This window comes from Mobula hypostoma, chromosome 4 (assembly GCF_963921235.1).
Source record: "Mobula hypostoma chromosome 4, sMobHyp1.1, whole genome shotgun sequence".
In the NCBI taxonomy this organism is placed as follows: domain Eukaryota; kingdom Metazoa; phylum Chordata; class Chondrichthyes; order Myliobatiformes; family Myliobatidae; genus Mobula; species Mobula hypostoma.
In genome coordinates, this window is record NC_086100.1 from 67100640 (window position 1) to 67122933 (window position 22294).

General features: G+C 39.4%; 1 protein-coding gene across 2 annotated transcripts in view; it reads right to left on the reverse strand.

Moving 5' to 3' along the window:
• pxylp1 (2-phosphoxylose phosphatase 1) overlaps positions 1–22294 on the reverse strand; it is a 225308-nt gene that overhangs the window by 35271 nt on the left and 167743 nt on the right. The gene's annotated exons all lie outside the window — the stretch shown is intronic.

Genomic DNA, 22294 nt, shown 5'->3' on the forward strand with positions numbered 1-22294 from the left:
CATGTATTTTATTCATCATATAAATTGAGTCACAAAAGAGGGGTAGCTACTTTAATATCAAGTACTCTTAATTATGAACATATTTCGGAGACTAGAGACAAAGAAGGACGGTTTGTAAAAATCACAGGAAGAATAGAAGGTACAGAAATAACATTGTTGAATGTTTATGCTCCTCCAGGTAGTGAATGGTCATTTTATAGACACATTTTTGACGTAATGGTCAGTTCTCGAGGGGTAGTAATTTGTGGAGGGGATTTTAATATTAGATTAAATCCTATATTAGATTCTTCAAGAATAGTTACTCAGAATAAACCTCTGACTCAGAAAGTGAATTCATTGATGGAGGAGTTGGGAATTATAGATGTCTGGAGGGAATTACACCCTACTAGTAAAGATTATACATATTACTCTTTCCCTCATTCAGCCTATTCAAGGATAGACTATTTCTTTATCTTTAATACAGATAGACTCAGGATAAAAAACTGTAATATTGCAACAATTGATCTGTCGGATCATAGCCCAGTCTCTATGTCTCTAATCCTGGAAAGGAAAATGAGGAAAACACTATGGAGGCTAAACTCACATATACTTAATAACCCAAAAGTAATGGAGAGATTAAGGGGAGAAATCAAAGAATATCTAGACCTTAATGACACGGGAGAAACATCACCAGTGATTTTATGGGATACATTGAAAGCTGTACTGAGAGGGAGAATTATTTCCATTACTACTCACATGAAAAAAATCAATGCACAAAAATTAGCAGACCTTCAAGGAAAATTAAAACAACTTCAAGTAGGAGATAGCAACAAAAGTAATTCAAATCGAAAACAGGAAATTAGGAAATTGCAAAGTGAAATTGATGATATTTATACGTTGGAAACTCAAAGAAATTTTCTTTACCTGAGACAAAAGAATTATGAAGTAGGAGGTAAATCAGCTAGATTATTAGCATATAAATTACAAAAACAACAAGCAGACAATACAATTCATAAAATAAAGAATCCAAAGACAAAGCTTGTGGAGAGTACAATAGGGAAAATTCAAGAGAGTTTTGAAACGTATTATCGAGAGCTGTACTCCCAACCCCGGGCCCCCAATGAGCCCTATATAGACAGTGTATTGAATTTTTTAGATCTACCTAAACTTACAGATTTACAAAATGAAAGTTTATTAGAACCAGTAATTGTCAAAGAACTGAACGTGGCCATCTCTAGGTTAAAGGCTGGAAAGTCCCCGGGTTCTGATGGGTTTACCTCAGAGTGGTACAAGTCCCTGAAGACACAGTTAGCCCCATTACTACTTAACACCTTTAATTGGATCTTGCAGAGAGGAGAAACTCCACCTTCCTGGAGAGAAGCGATTATTTCAGTTATTCCTAAAGAGGGTAAAGATAAACTAGAATGTGGCAATTATCGGCCAATTAGTGTGCTTAATTTAGATTACAAACTATTTACATCTGTATTAGCGCGCAGATTGGAAAAGCTTTTACCTGGCCTAATCCATTTAGACCAGACTGGATTTATTCAACAAAGACAAACACAGGACAACATAAGGAGAACTCTGCACATATTAGAACAGGTTAATAAGAACGAGACAGAGACAATGGTAGTAGGATTGGACGCTGAGAAAGCTTTTGATTCGGTTAGTTGGGCATTCCTATACAGAGTGTTAGGAAGATTCGGCTTTCAAGAAAGGTTTATTAAAGTAATTCAGACTCTGTATGACAGCCCAACAGCCCGAATTAAGATAAATGGGGACCTCTCTGACTCCTTCATTTTAGAGAGAGGCACTAGACAGGGATGCCCAATTTCTCCTCTCCTTTTTGCGCTATATATTGAACCACTTGCCCAACTAATAAGACAGAGCGAAATTGTAAAAGGTATCAAGGTGGCAGGGATTGAACAGAAAGTGGCGTTATTTGCAGATGATGTTTTGGTCTATCTGAGTGAACCAGAAAAATCATTTATAGGATTGTTTACACTGTTGGATGACTTTGGGAAAATATCAGGTTATAAAATAAATGTAAAGAAAACGCAGGTTATGTCCCTAAATTATACACCATCCAAAAAATTGCAGGATACATACGATCTTAAGTGGGAAGCTAAATCATTAAAATATTTAGGAGTAACCCTGCCGAAGGATCTTTCAACACTGTCACAGGTAAATTATGGGCCATTAATCTCAGAGATAAAAGCAGATATGCATAGATGGAATCTTATCCCCTTTTTAAGTTTAAATTCAAGGATAAATACTATAAAAATGAATATTCTTCCTCGGTTATTATATCTTTTCCGTACTTTACCAGTGGAGGTGGATGATAATCAATTCAGGGAATGGGACAAATGGATTTCCCGCTTCATTTGGCAAGGAAGGAAACCTAGAATTCGATATAACACCTTACAGTTAGGGAAGGAAGGAGGAGGTATGGTTCTTCCTTGCCTGAGAAATTATTTTTATGCCTCACAGATAACCCCTCTGTTATATTGATGTAATAGGGAATATAAGGCTAGATGGAAGGAAATAGAATTTGGATTAGTTGACAGTTTTCCTCTTCAGGCCTCAATAGCTGACAAAGGATTGATGGCCCAGTTGGAAAAATTTAATAATGCTTGGATAAATCTTACATTAAAAGTATGGCAGAAGGTGGTTAATTCATGTGGAATTAATAACATGTTAAAACTCTTTAGATGGTGTGCATATGATACCGAATTCCTTCCCAACAGAGGAGATAAAAGATTTGAGCTATGGATAAAGAAAGGTCTTACAACCTACCTCTCATTTATAGATAAAAGAGTATTACAAAGTTTCCAAATCCTGCAGGACAAACATGGCCTAGAACATAATGACTTTTTTAGGTACCTTCAAATACGAAACTATGTTAACCAGAGTTGTAGATATACAGACCTATCAACAGTAGAATTAGAATTTTTCAAGATTCTGAATTCGGCTTGCAGTTCAATACCTAGTAAATCAGTTTCTCGCCTATATAATGCACTCTCCCATGCTAAAAATGTAAATACACTGTATATTAAAGAGAAGTGGGAGAAAGAAGCGGGGTTGGTACTTTCAGAGGAGGCTTGGGGGAAAATCTGCAGCTTTCAATGGTCCTCGACTAATTCTTTGACTTGGAGAGAACATTGTTGGAAAAACATTATAAGATACTTCAAGACCCCATATCAGGAAAACTATAAAGATACAAATGTGATGTGTTGGAGAAGGTGCGGCTCCAAGGAGGCAAATCATTTTCATATTTTCTGGGATTGCCCTAAATTAAGTCTATTTTGGGAAGGTATTCATAGAACATTAGTTAAGGTACTTAGGTCCCAGATACCTCTGAACTTTGAGACGCTCTATTTGGGGCATGTATTGTTCCTTGAACAGAAGGAAGATATAAAGTTGCTGCAGGCCCTCTTAGCGGCAAGTAAGAAATCAATCACTAGAAAATGGCTAAATCCAATACCACCTACATTAGAAGATTGGTACGAAATTATCTTGGAAATATTTAAAATGGAAAAGTTGACCTACTCCCTGAGAACTCAAAAAGAAACATTTTATCAAATCTGGAATAAATGGATTGAATATATAACCCCAATGCGAGCAGACTTTAGATGACTCTCCTAATGATTTATATTGCTCTTCTCATCAACACAGTAATATTGCTAACGTAAGCACCCCTAGTCTAAATGTTTGTTGTTTTTTTTTGGAAAATAGAGAATTAACACAAGTAAAGGGAAAGATTTGGGAAAGGGATAAAAAAAATGAAAAAATTAAGTAAATAAGTACATAGGGATTGGATAATTATGTCTGCGGGCAGGAACAAGCACGAACAAATTGGGATATAAACACCTACAATGGTTGGTATATAGGCTTGTATGCAACATTTTGGACCAGTGGAAATGGTCCAGAGGGGTTGTATGGAAACTATTATTACCATTTTTCTTAACAACTAATTTCATTACTTAGCCTAATAGGTTAGATTTACCACAGTACATAATTATCTATTTAAATATTTATTTTGCTTTTATATCATCTCAATGTGTACTTAAGAATGTATAAATAATTGTAGTTTTATACATATAAAAAAATGGAAAAGGTTATATGTGTGAAAAAAGTACATGATAATTGTGAACTCCTTATCCAAATAAAAATAAAATTAAAAAAAAGAAAGAAAATATCTAATCAGACAGTCATATGGCAGCAACCTAATGAACACAGACGTGGTCAGGAGGTTCAGTTGTTGTTCAGACCAAACATCAGAAAGGGGAAGAAATAAGATTTCAGTGACTCCGACCGTGGTATGATTATTGGTGCCATACAGGGTAGATTGAATAACTCCGAAACTACTGACCTCCTGCAATTTTCAAGTACAATAGTCTCCAGAGTTTTCAGAGAATGGTGCGAGAAACAAAAAAACATCCAGTGAGTGGCAGATCTGGGAGCAAAAATGCCTTGTTAATGAGAGAGGTCAGGAGTATGGACAGACTGGTTCAAGCATACAGGAAGGCAATAGTAACTCAAATAACCACATGTTACAACAGTGGTGTGCAAAAGAGCATTTCTGAATGCACATGTCGAAACTTGAAGTAGATGGTCTACAGCTGCAGAAGACCATGCACATACAATCAGTGGCTACTTTATTAGTTACAGGAGGTACTTAATGAAGTGGCCATTGAGTATATAGTCAATTATTTGGTAAAGATATAAGACTTTAAAACAGAACTCACTGTAGGATGATTCAATTATGATTTAGCAGACCAGCCAACACTATCACCAACCACTGTTACATCGAGCCATTGAAACAGCAAACACCCAATTCTGGAAGGATGTAATTTGCTCACCTAGTTGGAGTATGAGAAGAGGTATTTATTAGCAATCTTGAAAATAAAATTTATTCAAAGGTTTACCCAGGCACAGGCCAGGCATCTTCTCTGGAACTTTGGAAGTTCCACTCCTTTCCATTAGCCAAACTCTGCTTTTCTCACTTCAAGCAGAACTTCACTCAGGAAGCCAACGTAAATCACAGTGAGATTATTTGAAGTTTCTCCTCTGATGTGTAAGAGTATATATAGCCATGCTGCTCTGAAATACTGTCAGGAGGCATTAGGAAGCTGTGGAGTGTGAGATAAGTCAAGCACCCAACAATGGGAGGTCCCAGCAAAACAAAGTGTCTTTGAATCTTTGCATTTTTTTTCACCATTAATCTGTTAATGTTGATGGTGAAGCTCAAACACTGGTTTACATAAGTATATTACTTCTGCTTGTCCAGGTTAGAAGATCAGTTTAAGAATTCTTTAAAGGCAGGTTTTATGCACCTTAGTACTTCCAGATGGTCAGAGATTCTTGAAACCACTAGAAAATGCTAATAGTTTCAGCCGTATTTGCTAGGGGATGTTTTTTGCATCTGCTGCTCAACAGCAGATGCAAAAACATCTTCTAGCAACTACGTCTGGAACTCGGCTTATCAAATCAAAACTAACATTCAGAAAGCAAGTTGTAAGCTAGCCTTTAGTAAACACTTACAGACTTCTCACTATAAGTGTTATAAAGGTGTTGCACAGATCAAAACTTTTGCATCAAAAGTTCACGGGAGATTTCAAGATTAAGGTCAAGTTGCCTCAAAAATGTAAAGTAACCCTTCTTCCACAGTTTAAAAAAATCCAACAGTGAATAGTCACCAAACACACTAACACTAATTGTTTTTTTAATTATATATGTGGCTTTCTCATTTTTTTAAATAAAGGATTCTTTATTTTTCTTATTCATAGTAATACACCTAACCATACCCATACAAGTCAGGAGTGTGATGCCATACTCTTCTCTTGCCTAGTTAAGTGCAGTTTCAACAACACGCCAGAGTCTTGGCACTATATAGGACATAGTAGCCAACTTGTTAGGCACCATACCTGCAGTCATTCACTCACTCCATCATTGATTCACAGTCGTGGCCTTATGTGTAATCTACAGGTTGCACTGCAGCAAGTCACCAAGACTCCTTAGACAGCACCTTCCAGACCCATGACCTCTACCAGCAAGAAGGAGAAGGACATCAAAAGCAAGGGAACCCCACCTCTAGAAAGTTGCTCCTAAGCCACTCATCATTCTGATTTCCAAATATATCACTGTTCCTTCAGTGTTGCTCGGTCAAAATTCTGGACTTCTCTCTCTGAGCAACGCACACAAAATGGTGGAAGAACTCGATAGGTCAGGCAGCATCTATGGAATGGAATCAAAATTCAACATTTCGAGCAGAGACTGGAAAGGAAGGAGGAAAATGTCCCAATAAAAAGGTGGGAGAGGAGGAGGAGGACAAGCTAGGTGAAGAAGGTGGGGTTTGGGACAAAGTAAGAAGCTGAGAATTGGAGAAGACAACGGGCTGGAGAAGGAGGAATCTGGGGATATTGACACCTCAAGGACTGCAGCAGCTCAAGAGGTAGCTCGCCATCACCTTCTCAATGACAACTAGGGCTAAGTAATTAACTGTTGGCTCAGGCTGCATCCATTCACGTCCTTTGAATGAATATATTAAAAGACATATTACAATTGCACATCATTCCCAAATCAACTGTACTGTAATGTAATTTTCTCAATACTGAATTTAAATATAACCCACATATTTATTGAAAGACAGTTGTACTTTGTAATTCTCTGAATACCGAGTTAAATATAATCCATGTTTATTGAAAAACTGCGGTATATATTAGACATTCAACTACAGTATATTTCATTAAATGGTATTTCACTTTATTATCTGAACATTTGCTCTTAATTTCTGATAGTTTCACTTTGAACACAAGTATGGAAATGTAGATTCTCTAATATTTTGTGCACAAGCTAGCTCAAACCATGATTTTGTTCATAACAGGCAAATACTTGAAAAGTATATGTAGTTGGAATAATCTATGCCTGAGTAACCCAGGACCAAAGGTGAAATGCATTAGGGAATAACAAAGAGCATGACTTGAGTGGTTATGTATTCTAAGCACCAGATGGAATGCAATGCATGTGACATTAACATGGAGAAACAAAATGATATTTTAAAAGAAATAGACCAGAGATGTTTATGTTATGAGCATGGCTGGGCAGCATAAGACCATGACTAGAATAAGCAATGGGTCAGAATTAGTTTTAACCTACAGGTGCTGATATACACTCAGACATAGTGCAAGAAACAGAGTTCCTAACAGAGCAATGCCAGTAATCCTGCAAACAAAGACTCACAGAAAGCTTTGCCAAATACAGCTCAAAGAGTAACGTAACATTTTGTCTCTGGATCTACGTACCTGCCACTTGTGTCTAAGTGAATTAATGTTTAAATCAATTAATCATGCTGGTTTACCAGAAATAAAGATGACAGTGCTTAATTGCACTGCCAAATAGAATACTCTTTCATCATGAAAAGGAGGGTCTCAAATTTCATCTCTTCTTCATACTGAGTCTGTTGATCTTAGCTAAATACCCAGGGATATACAGACTTTATCATCAGAGCATCTTGGTACAAGAGTTCACTTCTAACTATCCTTATATGAATTTGAAACAAGTAGGACCGTCAAGGTGGACAACACATGCTAAGCCATGTCTGACTAACCATATAACAGAAAGGTACTCACAATCTAACAACCTAGATAAAGGCAGGTCAATTTGTTTAGTGGTAGGATGACTACCAATGAGTCTCAGATTAATTCTAATCAGGAAGCCGAGAAGATAAAAGCAAAAAAGAGTGAAAAAGGTACACCATGCCAAAATAACAAACAATTATTCATTGACGCAGAATCAGAAATTTATTATCGCTCACATACTCTATTTCATGAAAATTGTTGTTTTGTGAGACAAAAATTATTATAAATTACAATAAATAAATAAGTATTGCAAAAGATGAATAATGAGGCACTGCTCATGGGTTCATGGACCATTCAGAAATCTGATGGCAAAGAGGAAGAATCTAAAATACAGGCAGTATGTGTGCTTCTGCAGGACCTCCTCTCCAATGGTAGTAATAAGAAGCTGGCATGTCCCAGATGGTGAGGGTCATTAATGATGGCCACTGCCTTCTTGAGGCACCATCCCTTGGACATGTCCTCGATTATGGGGAGGGTTGTACCCATAATTAAGCTGGCCCAGTCAACAACCCTCTGCAGCCTCTTATGATCCTACACTTTGGAACCTGCATACCAGGTAGCATTGCCACCAGTTACAATGCTCACCACTGTACATCTGTAGGAATTCACAAGTCTACGGTGGCATACCAAATCTCCAAAAAAACATCCTAATGAAATAGTGTCTTTGTGACTGCATCAATGTTTTGGGCCCAGTATTTTGTAGGTCATCTGAGATGCTGATTCCCAGGAAATCAAAGCTGCTCACCCTTTCCATCACTGACCCCTCAATGAGGATTTATGTGTCTTCTCCCAATTTCCCTTTCCTGAATGCCACAATAAATTTCTTGGTCTTGCCGATGTTGAGTGTGAGGTTGTTGTTGTGACACCACTCAATCAGCTGATCTATCTCACTCATGTATACCTCCTCACTGTCATCTGAGATTCTGCCAACAATAGCAAACTTAAAGATGGTATTTGAGCTGTGCCTAACCATATGAGCTCCACAGAGAGTGTAGAGCAATGGGCTAAGCACACATTCTTGAGATGTGCCTGTATTGATAATCAGCAAGGAGATGTTATTACTGATCCATACTATTTATGGTCTTCAGATAAGAAAGGCGAGGATTATATTTCTGAGCTAGGTGCAGAGCACCAATTTTGTAGCTTGTTGATTAGCACTGAGGGGAAGTTAGTGTTGAATGCCAAGTGGTACTTGATAAACAGTAGCCTGTTGTCTGGATGCTACAAAGTTGAGGAGAGAGGCAATAGGATTGCAGCCACTATAGACCAGATCTTGGGTAAGGGGAGTCAAATTGCAGCAAGTCCAAGTCCTTGCTCAGGCAGGAGTTAATTCTAGCCATGACAAACCTCTCAAAATGCTACCATGCAATAGTTACTGAGGCAATTTGCTCTTTTTGAGCGCTGATGAATGCTCTTTAAGATTGTGGAAACTTCAAATCACACTAGTGGGAGGATGAAGACATCCTTGACACTCTAGCCAGTTGGTCAGCTTAGATTTTCAGTACCTTAGCAGGTACACAGTTGGGGTCAAATGCCTTGCAAGTTTTCACCCTCTTAAAGGATGTCCTGATGTCAGCCTCCAAGACAGAAATCACAGGAACACCAGATGCTGTGAGGATTCACATAAATCTAGTGTTATTCTCAAAGCATTCATTGGGGAGTGAAGCGTCACAGCCATTTGAGCTGTTAAGCTTTGCTTTATGGGAAATACTGGGTTGCAAATTCTGCCACAGCTGTCATGCATTCAACTATAGGCTGAACTCTACACAAAATTGGCTCTTAGCTCTTACAATACCCCTCTATAGGTCATAATTGGACTTATTCAAGATATTGATTGTATCAACTATAACAATGGAACTGCTACAGAACAGTTTGAATAAAATACCTGTCTAGATCGTTTAAGATTTTAAAGGTAACCACTGAGGTTGAATAAAGTGCGTTGTTGAAACAATTTTTGTTGCAGCATTACATTAGCATTACAGAAATTGAATGGTTTTTATAAAATCTTTGGCTCAAATAAGATCAAGATAATTGTTCTATTTTTATTTTAACCAGGTCTTGCCTTGTAAAGTATTACTTGTATACCCCTGGATTAGAGGAAGGTATTTTTGTTAAAGTAATGAAAATCTCACATTGTGATGGAGCTCGGAAGAAAGGGAGGAGACTGGTTTTAAAGCATGTGGACAAAATGCCCATCCATCAGGCCAGTTAAGTGTAACTGGAGCTGTGGTGTGGGTATCTTGGCCTGAGAGAGGACACTGAAGATGAAAAGTCCCAGAAACCTTTGCACATGTGCCTGTGAAACCTTACACAGTGGCTCTCCCCTAAGTTTGTTAAGTGCCACTATGGTGAAATTTTGTAGATGGATCTCTAACAAAAACTGCAGAGACATGATCCCTTCTTCCATCAACAAGAATGATATAGAGTGATAAAAAGGTTTATAGGAGTTAGAAAATACAGGTTTTAAATTTAATGGTACAATGTTGGAAATATCTATTGATTGCAAAATAGGCTGCTGACAAATACCTATAAAAAAATATGTGCATGAAGTCTGTCCTTCCTTGCTATCAGGCACCAATTTCTAGAGTTAACTAGAGTTTTTCTTTATTTATTAATTTACAGGATGTGGGCATCGCCAGCTAAGCCAGTATTTATTGCCCACCCTAGTTGCTCTTGAGAAGATGGTGATGAGCCGCCTTCTTGAACCCCTTCAGTCCCTGAAGTGTAGGTACACACACAGTGCTGCTAGGGAGGGAATTCCATGATTTTGGCTCAGCGACAATGAAGGAACGGCGATATGTTTCCAACTCAGAATGGTGAGTGACTTGGACGCAGATTTCCAAGTGGTGGTGTTCTCAGGTATCTGCCGTTCTCGTCGTTCTAGATGGTAGTGGTCATGCCTCTGGTAGGTATTGCCTTAGGAACTTTGGTGTGCTGTTGCAGTGCACTTTTTAGATAGTACACACTGCTTTAACTGTTCGTCAGTGATGAAGGGATTGGATGCTTGTGGAAGGGGTACCAATCAAGTGGACTGCCTTGTACTGGATCGTGTCAGACTTCTTCAGTGTTGACGGAGATGCACTCATCCAGGTGAGTGGTGAGTATTCCATTACACTCCTGTCCTGAGCCTTGTAGATGGTGGACAGGCTTTGGGGAGTCAGGAGGTGAGTTATATGGTGCGGGATTCCTAGGCTTTGACTTGGTCTGGTGGCCACAGTGTTTATATAGTTAGACCAGTTCAGTTTCCTGTCAATGGTAACCACCCCCAGGATGTTGATAGTAGGAGACTCAGTGATGGTGATGCCACTGAGTGATAAGAACGATGGTTAGAGTCTCTCTTGTTGGAGATAGTCATTGCCTGGCACTTGTGTGGCTCGAATGCTACTTGCCACTTGTCAGCCCAGGCCTGGATATTGTCCAGGTCCTGCTGCATTTGGGTATGAACGGCTTCACTCTCTGAGGAGTCACGAATGGTGCAGAACATTGTGCGGTCATCTGCGAACGTCCCCACTTCTGACCTTATGATGGAACAAAGGTCATTGATGAAACACCTGAAGATGGTGGGTCCAAGGATACTTCCCTGAGGAACACCTGCAGTGATGCCCTGAGGATGAGATGATTGATCTCCTACCACCACAACCACCTTCCTTTGTGTCAAGTATGATTCCAACCAGTGGAGTGTTTTCCCCCTAATTCCTATTGACTCCATTTTAGCTAGGGCATCTTGATGCCATACTCAGTCAAATGCCGCTAGATCTGTCCGAAGTCTATCCCATTTAGCATGTTGGTAGTGCCACACAATATGGTGCAGGGTTTCTTCAATGTGCAGATGGGACTTAGTCTCCACAGATACTGTGCCGTGGTTACTTCTACCAATGCAGTCCTGGACAGAAGTTTCCGCAGCAGGCAAGTTGGCGAGAATGGAGTGAAGTGTGTTTCTCCCTCTTGTTGTTTCCCTCACCACCTGCTGTATTCCTAGTCTAGTAGCTATGTCCAGTAGGACCCGGCCAGCTCAGTCTGTGGTGGTACTACTGAGCCACTCTTGCTGATGGACATTGAAGCCCCCACCCAGAGTACATTCTGTGCCCTTGCCACCCTCAATGCCTCCTCCACGTGCTGCTCAACATGGAGAAGTACTGATTCCTCAGCTGAAGGAGGACGGTACGTGGTAATCAGCAGGAGGTTTCCTTGCCCATGCTTAACCTGGTGCCATGAGATTTCATGGGGTCCAGAGCAGGGGACTCCCTCTCTACCATATGCCACTGTGCCACCACCTGTGCTAGGTCTGTCCTGCCAGTGAAACGGTACATACCCAGGAATGGTGATGGTGGAGTCCAGAATGTTAACTGTAAGGTATGATTCTGTCAGTACAACTAGAGTCCACTAGCTGTAGTTTAATCAAACAGACTGAGCACATTGAAGAATTCTCACATTCAACAAAGCAAACTTTAATAACTTATTAAATTTTCTTGAATGCAAAATATCGACTGGAACAAGCACAGGTTCAGGTGAAAACAGATAAACTATCAGTAAACTTAAAGACAAAAATCCAGTAATTTTTATTTTCAAATCCATGGAATATTGAAAACCTTTGAGGTTATTATGATCCACACAATTGTCTTGCAGCTGGAGACATAGTGAAGCAGCAACTGAGGTTTAGAATGCATTAAAAGCTTTCTTAAAACTCATTTATCAAAGCACAACATTTTTATGTTTTTTCTTTTAATATTAAGAATAACGTGCAACACCATAGAAGAGCAGGGAATCTTCATCAACTCTTGATTTGTCCATTTAGCTCAATACAAGCTTAGTCCATATTGTACTGTTAAGGCTTTCTCCATTAGTTCTTACTGCAAATTACAGGCCATTATTTTCCATTTGAAAATCTGTTGGTTGCCTGGAAACTCAACTGTATGGCAAAACTGCAATGTGTGCAGCCTGTATTTATGTAAAATAAGAGCTTGCTTGAGCCTTTCAATGAATATGCATTTCCTGATGCAAATTTGCATAAACACCACAATAAAAATTCAGATGCCACATTGTTAAAGTAATAGGAATAAAGCCAGAGATGGCCAACTGTGCATGAGCATTGAGGCCCTCCATTGGTTGGGTTGACCATGAATGTTGTGTCCCAGTTGTCTACGTGATACACAAGCCAGTATGCAGTATCCTGTTTCCCATGTAGCAAGCTCCCCCTCTCCATACAGCTGATGAATCCAAAGAAACAGCAGAGACCAATATAGTTTAGCACCAGTGGCATTGCAGGAATTGCCAGTCAGCATTGAACTTAACGTAGGGCTGCTTTAGGGACGCCAGCTCTGGATTTTTCTTTAAGATTTTCTCCCGAAGCCTTCCCCATGTCTGGGTATAAGTGTAGGCAGTACAGGTTTGAGATCAGAGCTTTTCTTCTCCTGGATGAGCTGCCAACCAAGATGACAAGCCCCATCTGCCCAAAGCAACTGGTTTTAAGGCACCAGTAACCCATCTTGCCCCTTCTCCTGTCAGTAAAAATTTAGTAGCTACGCCCAAGTAAAGGCCAGGAGCTTGATTGTCAAAAGCTATTTGAGGTGCATACCATTGGAAGCATTTAATAAGTAGTGAGAGCTTATCCCTACTACTGCTCTGTTACAAACTGTAACATTTTAGAAACAAACCAGCAGCAAGAGATTTCACATTGAGTCAGGTTTTAATGTTAAAACCACTATCTTTATTAGTATCTACTTATCATATAGTAACTCGACCAAGATGAACAAAAGTTAACAGTGTTATGTGTATATATACACACATATATACACATAACTCCCAAACTATTGAGCTTGGGGGAACAAGGCTTAGAGTCCTGAGATGGTAAAGTAAGAAAGTTCAGTAATCCACGAAGTAAATGATGGGAGAGAGATATTTGTGATCCAGGGTGAAACGTAGAGAAATGGTAAGTATGAAGTATTCCACAAGTTCCACGTCAGGTAAAACTAGATAACAGTCGCCGTAGATTTTGTCCGTCGTAACGTTCCAAGTCCACATACGAATTATCACCGAAAGTGACCTGTCACAGGAATATCGTCTTCCAGTGGTTACCACACAACAAGGGCTATACAAGTGGTTCCATAAGATATCCACAAAAATCCATTCCTATGGATTATACGAAGTGACAGTCACACATTCATTGTGCACTGTGTGCCAGTGTTTAACCCACTCTTCTGGGCTTAAAAGAGTTCCAAGCCTCAGCTGTGACAAGCTGAAGCTACCGGCTTCCCCAGTTTCTCTCTACTACTACTGAAAGTCTCCCTCTCTCTCCATGTTTAAATCCACAGTCAGCAGTGTCAGCCTGTGACTGACATCATAGTCCCGTCTCACTCAGGCGCTTAAAGCGACAGTCCACAGTAAACGAAACCTGTGGGTTCATAACAGCTCCCATACTGTAGCAACCTTAAGGAACCATGTGAGCATTAAGTAGCTGCTGAATTAGTAATACATCCAACAAAGAACTGGAATAGATAATAATTAAATTTTGTGTTTGTCCTCCATATCTCCATGCTCCACATGTGAAAATCATGCAGATGCTAATGATAATTTCAAAATGTCCAACCTTCTGCTGAGAAATCCTCTCAGAGTAAAGAATGTAAAGCTTGTAAAGAATGTTAAATCATTTCAGAACTTAGTACTGTTTAAATGATATTTTTTCTAAATCACAGTTCAAATCCAGTCCAAATCCAATGCACATCATGTATAAGCAATTGTATCAGTGGTGACTGACTGCAAGAACCCAGTGTAAGTCAAAAATACCAATGAAGAAATGTCAAGGTACCAGCATTTTCTATTCTAGGTTTACGCTATTGGCAAATAAACTGTATTTGTGGGAGTACTATTTTATATTTTGAAAACAGGAACACACAACTCCAGTTAATACTCAGAACCAGGTGCCATCAGCACCATCAACAATACTATCCAAACAGACTTGCCTTTTTAACCACCCTCCATACATGCTGCAAAGGCAACACCTATTCTTTTCAACATGGCTTACTTTCACACTGGCCAGGGATGTACCAGATATTTTAGTTCCTTATAGCACAGAAAGAAACAATTTGGTACATCTAGTGTATGCCTATCTCAGTGAACGCCTACCAGTCCTTTTCTCTCATTTACCTGCTTGTAGCCTATTCTCTCCCAAATACTCGGTTGATTCTCCTGACATGAAAACTAAGTCAGGGTTGATTTCTAAATCTAAATAATTCACCAGCATGAGTTTGAGGTATGGGAGACACTGGAGCATCTGGTGGGGAGGGAAGGGGAACACAAATATTCAGAGGAAGAACATATACAGAACAGATAAGTCTGAGGGACCCTAGATTTGTGATATAAGATGTGTTTTAGATGTTTATTTTTTGTCTTCTGCATTAGTATAGCAGTAGAAAAGAGCAAATTTTAGATATCCAAACATGCATTTTCAAAAAAATAAATGTTGCAGAGATTTTTTTTTATTTTCTTAGAGACAAAACATTAAGACCACTTTTCAAGTAAAAAGTTGATTAGTTTGTAGGCACATTATATAGCCCAGTGCATGATTAAACAGAGATAACAAACAGGTGCTAACGATCAATGACATAGTAATTCAATGACCAAAACTGATTAACTGAAACGGAAATGGATGTAGGAGGAATCAAACTGGGTGAAGGACAACCAAACTAAAATTGTGGTATGTGGCAGATGTGACAGTTTAACTTTCAAATCATCAACATGATACAAGGTGGTTATTCTGCATCAGCAAGGTCTCTCCCAAACAGAAATGTTGCAGCAGACAGGATTTACAATATGTGCTGCCAAAGCTCTTCTGAAGAGGTGCAAAGAAACAGGCAAGGTTAAGGACCAGAAAAGCAATGGCTGGAGATGAAACTGATTGCAGCAGATGAAAGATACCTCAAACTGATGTCCCTTCTGAATTGGAAGTAGTCCAGCAGTGCTATCAGCTCTGAACTCACAGAAGCCACCAGAACCTAAGTACACCCCTCTACAGTCCAGAGAACTCTTGTCAGAAGTGGTCTTCATGGAAAAGTTGCTGCCAAAAAGCCATTTCTCCAAAGAGGAAACAATGTCTAGTCTTACCTGTGCACAAAAATACAAAGATTGGGGTGCTGAACAATGGAAGCAAGTGCACTGGACTGATGAGTCAAAGTTTGAAATTTTTGACTCGAACAGAATGGCAGTGTGTCAGTAGAAGAGCTGAAAAGCACTACATGGATGAATGTAAGCACAGTGAAGCAAAGCGGAGGTTCCCTGCAGGTTTGGGGTGTATTTTCATGAATGGAGTTGCTGACCTGCTCTGAATTAACAGAATCCTAAAGCTGAGAAGGACAAGCAGATTCTTATCCATTTTGCAATACAATCAGAGAGCATCTGATCAGTTCCAACTTCATTCTGCAGCAGGGAAATGGCCCCAAGCACATGGCCAAGGTCACAAAGAACTATCTTCAGCGAGAAGAAGAACAAGGAGTTCCGCAATAGATAATATGGCCTCCACAGAACCCTGATCTCAACATCATTTGGGCTGGCTGCGATTACCTGGCGAGACAACCAAAGTCTGCTGAAAAACTGTGGCAAGATCTCCAAGATGCTTGGAACAACCTACCAGCCAATTTTCTTATAAAACTGCATGACAGTGTACCTAAGAGAATTGATGCAGTTTTAAAGACAAAGGGTGATCACTCCAAATACTGACTTGATTTAATTTTTTTTTCCGTTTACTGCTCTTTATTGTATTTTTTAAATATTTGGATATTTCTCATTTCATTACTTTTCAAAGCATCTTCACTATTCAGAATTTTTTTGCACTTGCCTACGACTTTCACACAGTACCTGAGATCAGGATCAAACTTGTGTCCCTGAAGCTGTGAGGCAGCTGAGCAACCTAGTGTTCAGCTGATAATAATCAAGTCTCATTTGAATTTGTGCTGTTATTTAAGATAGCACGTACATCAGTAGTAGATGAAAAGTGGGGGAAGAGAGCTTCCAAACCAAAGAAACATAATGTTGTGTACTTCCTTAATTATAATATTTTAAATTTCATTTGCAGTGTTATCACAAAAGGTTCCCAGTTCAAAGTAAGGAATCATACCTGATTACATAACAGACTTCAAGATTGTACCCAGCATCAACATATCCCAGAATAAGAGCATGCTATTCAGTTAAACTTAATACAGTATAAACATCTCATCCATCCACCCTTTACTGTACTTCTACTGAAACCCTAGTGACAGAACTACAATGCTATCATTGACGTAGTGCTATATCATAAACTACGATTCCTAAACAAGCATAATGTAAGTGTTTATACTACTCCAGTAATGTTTACAGTATTTTTGCTAAATAGCTTTTTTCTTCTAAGTGGACAGAAAATGGTTAATTACTGCTTCTCCTCAAAATCATTAACTGAGGTTAGAGTAAAGTTTCACAATTATCTTCAATAATGCCGTCACCACTTTACAAAGTGAATGTAAGACTTAATCATTCTATTAGACACCAGAGATTGCAGATGCTGAAATCTGGAGCAAAAGACAAATTACTGGAGGATCTCAGTGGATCACACAGCATCTAATACTACTCAGTTTGCTGAGTTCCTCTGACAACTTGTCTCTTGCTCTTAATCAATCTGCTTCTATTGACACCAACTTGAACATTATTCAATAAACTCCTGAAAGGGTTTCTGATGACATCATGATGTGTTTCAGAGAGGAATCGAATGCCTGGTGCAGAGAAATTAAGTGGAGTATGATCAAATCCCTCTGGACAGCTGAAGAACTAAGTTATCTTAAAAATTGTATTTTGACAAGCTTTCTGAGAGCGATCAATTCCACTAATGATTAACTGTCAGTGATGTAAAACTGATAGCCCACACACCCTACCCTGCACGACTTACCTACAGTGAACATTACTACACAGTGACCTGAAATGTAGACAACAGGGATATCCTGACAATTAAGAAAAATTCATCAAGTCATCAGTCCTCGTATTAGCACCAAACTTAATAGCATTGGAGTGGTTCCTCACCTCACAAATATACCTTGATCAATGCAGTAGCTACAATAATCTTTCCAAACATGCTGAGCACTATCATAGGAAAAATCCATTTATACATATAAAACATGTAGTGACTTGTTCCTCAATTAACAAGGCATATTAACAAACATTTATGCCAAAGCATATGCTCATTCAGCTGAAATACCTATATTATCTACATTACCTGCATATGAATGTTTCTAAAAAGTTAATCTTAAAGTAATACACATCCACATCTTCATATAATTAGTATATTTATCTGATGTCACTAAGCAGCAGCAGAACATTTTCAGAGAGGTAGATGAACAACTAAAACATATATAGTCAAAGGTTAAAGACCATGTTCACCAGGAAACAGAAGGATAAGGCTCCATAGGTACTTTACAAGGAGTGATTGAAGAGATTAAAAGACAAAGATCACTAAAAGTGCAAAGCACTAACAAGTAAGAAGCTCAGGTAGATGAATATATGTCTGAAGTTAATGGCGTGGGGGGTTTTAAGTTCTTAGGACACAACAACCTGTTCTGAGCAGAATGGGATTGTACAAGCTGGCAGATGTTATATTCACAAAATAATCTGCAGATGCTGGGGTCAAAGCAACACTCACAACACGCTGGAGGAACTCAGAAGGTCAGCCGGCATCCGTGGAAAAGATCTGACGAAGGGATCCGGCCCGAAACGTCGACCAATCTTTTCCACGGATGCTGTCCAACCTGCTGAGTTCCTCCAGCGTGTTGTGAGTGTTGCAGATGTTATATTCAACATGTGATGATATTGAGTGTATCCATTCTCGATTCATAAACATCAGACAAGACCTTAAGTCTAATAGATATCTATCAGTACCCCTACCTTTAGGAAGATTATACTATACCTACTTATAGTGCAAAGACTAATTTACTTAACTACTTTAGTCTCTTTCCTGAAGGGGTTTAGCCAGCAATAATCACTATTTCGAGTGGCGGGTCCCCCCTACCAACCAAGGAGGAGTTACTTCCAGCAAATGAAACAGATTCAACACAGTTATTTTAATTGGAGCACATTTATTGTGAGGAGTAGTTCTACCAAGTATTATAATTCTGAAAGGATTTCCAAACAGAAATACAATATTTACAAACTAGAAAAACATACCAATAAGTTGCAGACAAATATTATGTCCAACACAGAAATTAAGTTCCTGGAAGAGGTCCTCTTGAGTTGAGACTGAAGAGTGGACACTACGACTTCATCTCTGTAACTCCTCACTACTGTACTTCCTTCTAATAATTATATCTTTTTTTGCCAGACATAGTGATGATCTCATCCGCAAATGATATGTTCACAACTGCATTGATATGTTCAGATGGCAGGAGCTTGGGTATACATAGATAATGCTGTTTTTACTGATTAGGTAGCAGTTTCAGTTATCAGCAATAAGCTTTCTGAGACAGGACAGTATTGTTTCTCAAGGATGGATAAAGGGGTACATCATAAGACCATAATAGAGTAGAGTAGAATTAGACCATTTGGCCCATCAAGTCTACTCCACTATTCCATCATGGATGATTTATTATCCCTCTCAATCCCAATCTCATGCATTCACCCTGTAACCTCTGATGCCCTGAGTAATAAAGAACCTGTCAACCTCTGCACTAAATAGACCCAATGACTTGGCCTGGACAGCCACCTGTTGCAATGAATTCCACAGATTCACCACCCTCTGGCTAAAGCAATTTTTTTCCTCATCTCTCTTCTAAATGGATCTCCCTCTATTCTGAGGCTGTGCCCTCTTGTCCTAAACTCCCTCACAATAGGAAACATCCTCTCCATATCCACTATGTCCAGGGCTTTCAATATTTGATAGGTTTCAATCAGATACCCTCCCCCATTCTAAACTCGGCAAGTACAGGCCCAAAGCCATCAAGTGCTCCTCATATGTTGATCCTTTTGTTCCTGGGATCATCCTTGTGAACCTCCTCTGGACCGTCTCCCATGGCAGCACATTGTTGCTTAAATAAGGAGCCTAAAACTGCTCACAATACTCCATGCAGTGTGACCAACACCTTATAAAACCTTAGCATACCATCCTTGCTTTTACATTCCAGTCCTCTTGAAATGAATGCTAACATTGCATTTCCTTCCTTAACACCAACTCAACCTGCAGGTCCCTTTGCACCTCTGATTTTTAATTTTTCTCCCCATTTAGAAAGTAGCCCACGCCTACCAAAGTGTATGACCATGCACTTCCCTACACTATATTCAATCTGCCACTTCTTTGCCCATTCTTCCAATTAGTCTAAGTCCTTCTACAGACACCCTACTTCCTCAACACTACCTGATGCTCCATCTACCTTTGTATCAGCTGCAAACTTGTCCACAGAGTGATCAATTCCTTCATCCACATCACTGACATATAATGTGAAAAGCACACCCAACACCAACCCCAGTAGAACACTAGTAGCCAACTAGAAAAGGCTAGTTTTATTCCCATTCTTTGCCTTCTGCCAGTCGGCCAATCTTCTATCCATGATAGGATCTTTCCTGTAATATCATGGGCTCTTATCTTGTTAAGCAGCCGCATGTGTGACAGCTTGTCAAAAGCCTTTTGAAAATCCAAATAAACAACATACAGTGACTCTCCTTTCTCTATTCTGCCTCACTTCTGCCCCCTGACACAAAATGCTTATTAAGTTTGTCCACCATTATTTTATCCCCCATTCCTACCTTTCCAATGTCATTTTCCAGAATCCAATATCCATTCTTGTCTCTCTTTTACTCTTTATATATTTGAAAAATCTTTATGTATCCTCTTTTATATTATTGGCTACCTTACCTTCATATTTAATCTTTTCTCGCTTTGTGGCTTTTTTGTTGCCCTCTGTTGGTTTTTAAAACCTTCCCAATCCTCTACCTTCCTACTAATTTTTGTGATATTATGTGTCCTCTCACTTGCTTTTAAGCTGTCTTTGACTTCCCTTGTCAGCCACAGGTAACAATGCACTTTCTGAATTGCTCCCAGAACTCTGCTGTCATCCCTGCTAGTGTCCCCTTCCAATCAACTTTCAGCTCCTTTCTTATGCCTCTGTAATTCCCTTTACTCCACTGTAATACTGATAGATTGATTTTCAGCTTCTCCTTCTCAAACTGCAGGTGAATTCCATCATATTATGATCACTGACTCTTAAGGGCTCCTTTACCTTAAGCTACCTAATCAAATCTTGTTCATTACACAACACCCAGTCCAGAATTGCTGTTCCTCTTGTGGGATGAACCACAAACTACTCTAAAAAGCCATCTTGTAGGGATTCTACAAATTCCCTCTCTTGGGATCCAGCATCAACCTGATTTTCCCAATCTACCACCATATAGAAATCCCCCATGACTATTGCAACATTGCCCTCTTACATGCCTTTCTATCTCCCATTGTAATTTGTAGCACACGTCTTTGTTACTGTTCTGAGGCCTGTAGATAACTCCCATCAGGATCTTTTTACCCTTGCAGTTTCTTAACTCTACCCACAAGGATTCTGTATCTTATAACTCTAAGAGCAACTCCATTCCCCTCTGCCTACCTGCCTATCCATTCCGTTTAGTCTGTTTAGTTCCCTGTTTAGTCTGGGAAATGGGAACCTGCAGGTAAAGCAGGAAGAAGGGATTAGTGAGTAGGATTGTAAAGGAAAGGAAAAGAACCAACTACTGAATAAAGGGCAACAAAGAAGTCTGACTGTGCTTAACAGTCTGTTGTTTGGTGCGAGGAGTTTAGGAAATGAAGCAGGTGAATTGATGGCTGAGATGGAGGTGGAAGTTTTTTTTAAATCCTTTTTTTAAGGATATATGCATCAAAGGCATTGCCACTATTTATCACCAATCCTTAACTGCCCTAACCAGAGTGATTTCCTAGGCCAATTCAGTCAGCCATATTTCTTTGGGTCTGGAGTCACGTATATGCCAGACTATATCCAGAAGGCAGGTTCCTGTCCTGGAGGAAATTATTGAACCATATGAGTTTTATGACAATAGATGAATAAGGAGTGACTGCTCTCCAGCTGAACAATCCAATGGATACCAAACACCATGGTAGCGTAGTGGTTAGGTTAGCTCGGGTTTGTCAGAGTTCAGAGTCCAATCCCGGTGTCCTCTGTAAGCAGTCTCTGTACATCATCCCTTTGGAATGCATGGGCTTTCTCCGGTTTCAGTACTCCAGTTTCCTCCTGTAGTCCAAAGGCATACCAGGTCATTGGGTTTAATCGGGGTTGTCGGTGGTTGTTGGGTGGTGCGGCTCAAAGGGCTGGAAGGGCTTCTTCCGTGTTTTATCTTTAAGTAAATAAAATAAATAAATATAAACAATCCAGCCGTTCTGTGGTCATTCGTAAGGGAAGCTTCTTGATATTGCAATAGTCGCTCTAGCGGGGTTTTAAGAACAAGAATAATCATTTAATATTCTTGCCTAAAAGCAAGACGGAGGAGGATGCAAAAGAAAACTACGGAGTGGCAAATAAGTTATGGAAAAACTGTAATCATCTTAGCCACCCATTACGGGAGAATGCAACCATATTAGTGTGGGTACAGTGGAAATTGGAAGGTTGTTATCATGACTGGATAATTGTAGTTATGAAATTGTCCACACAGTGATTGTTTTCTTATGAATA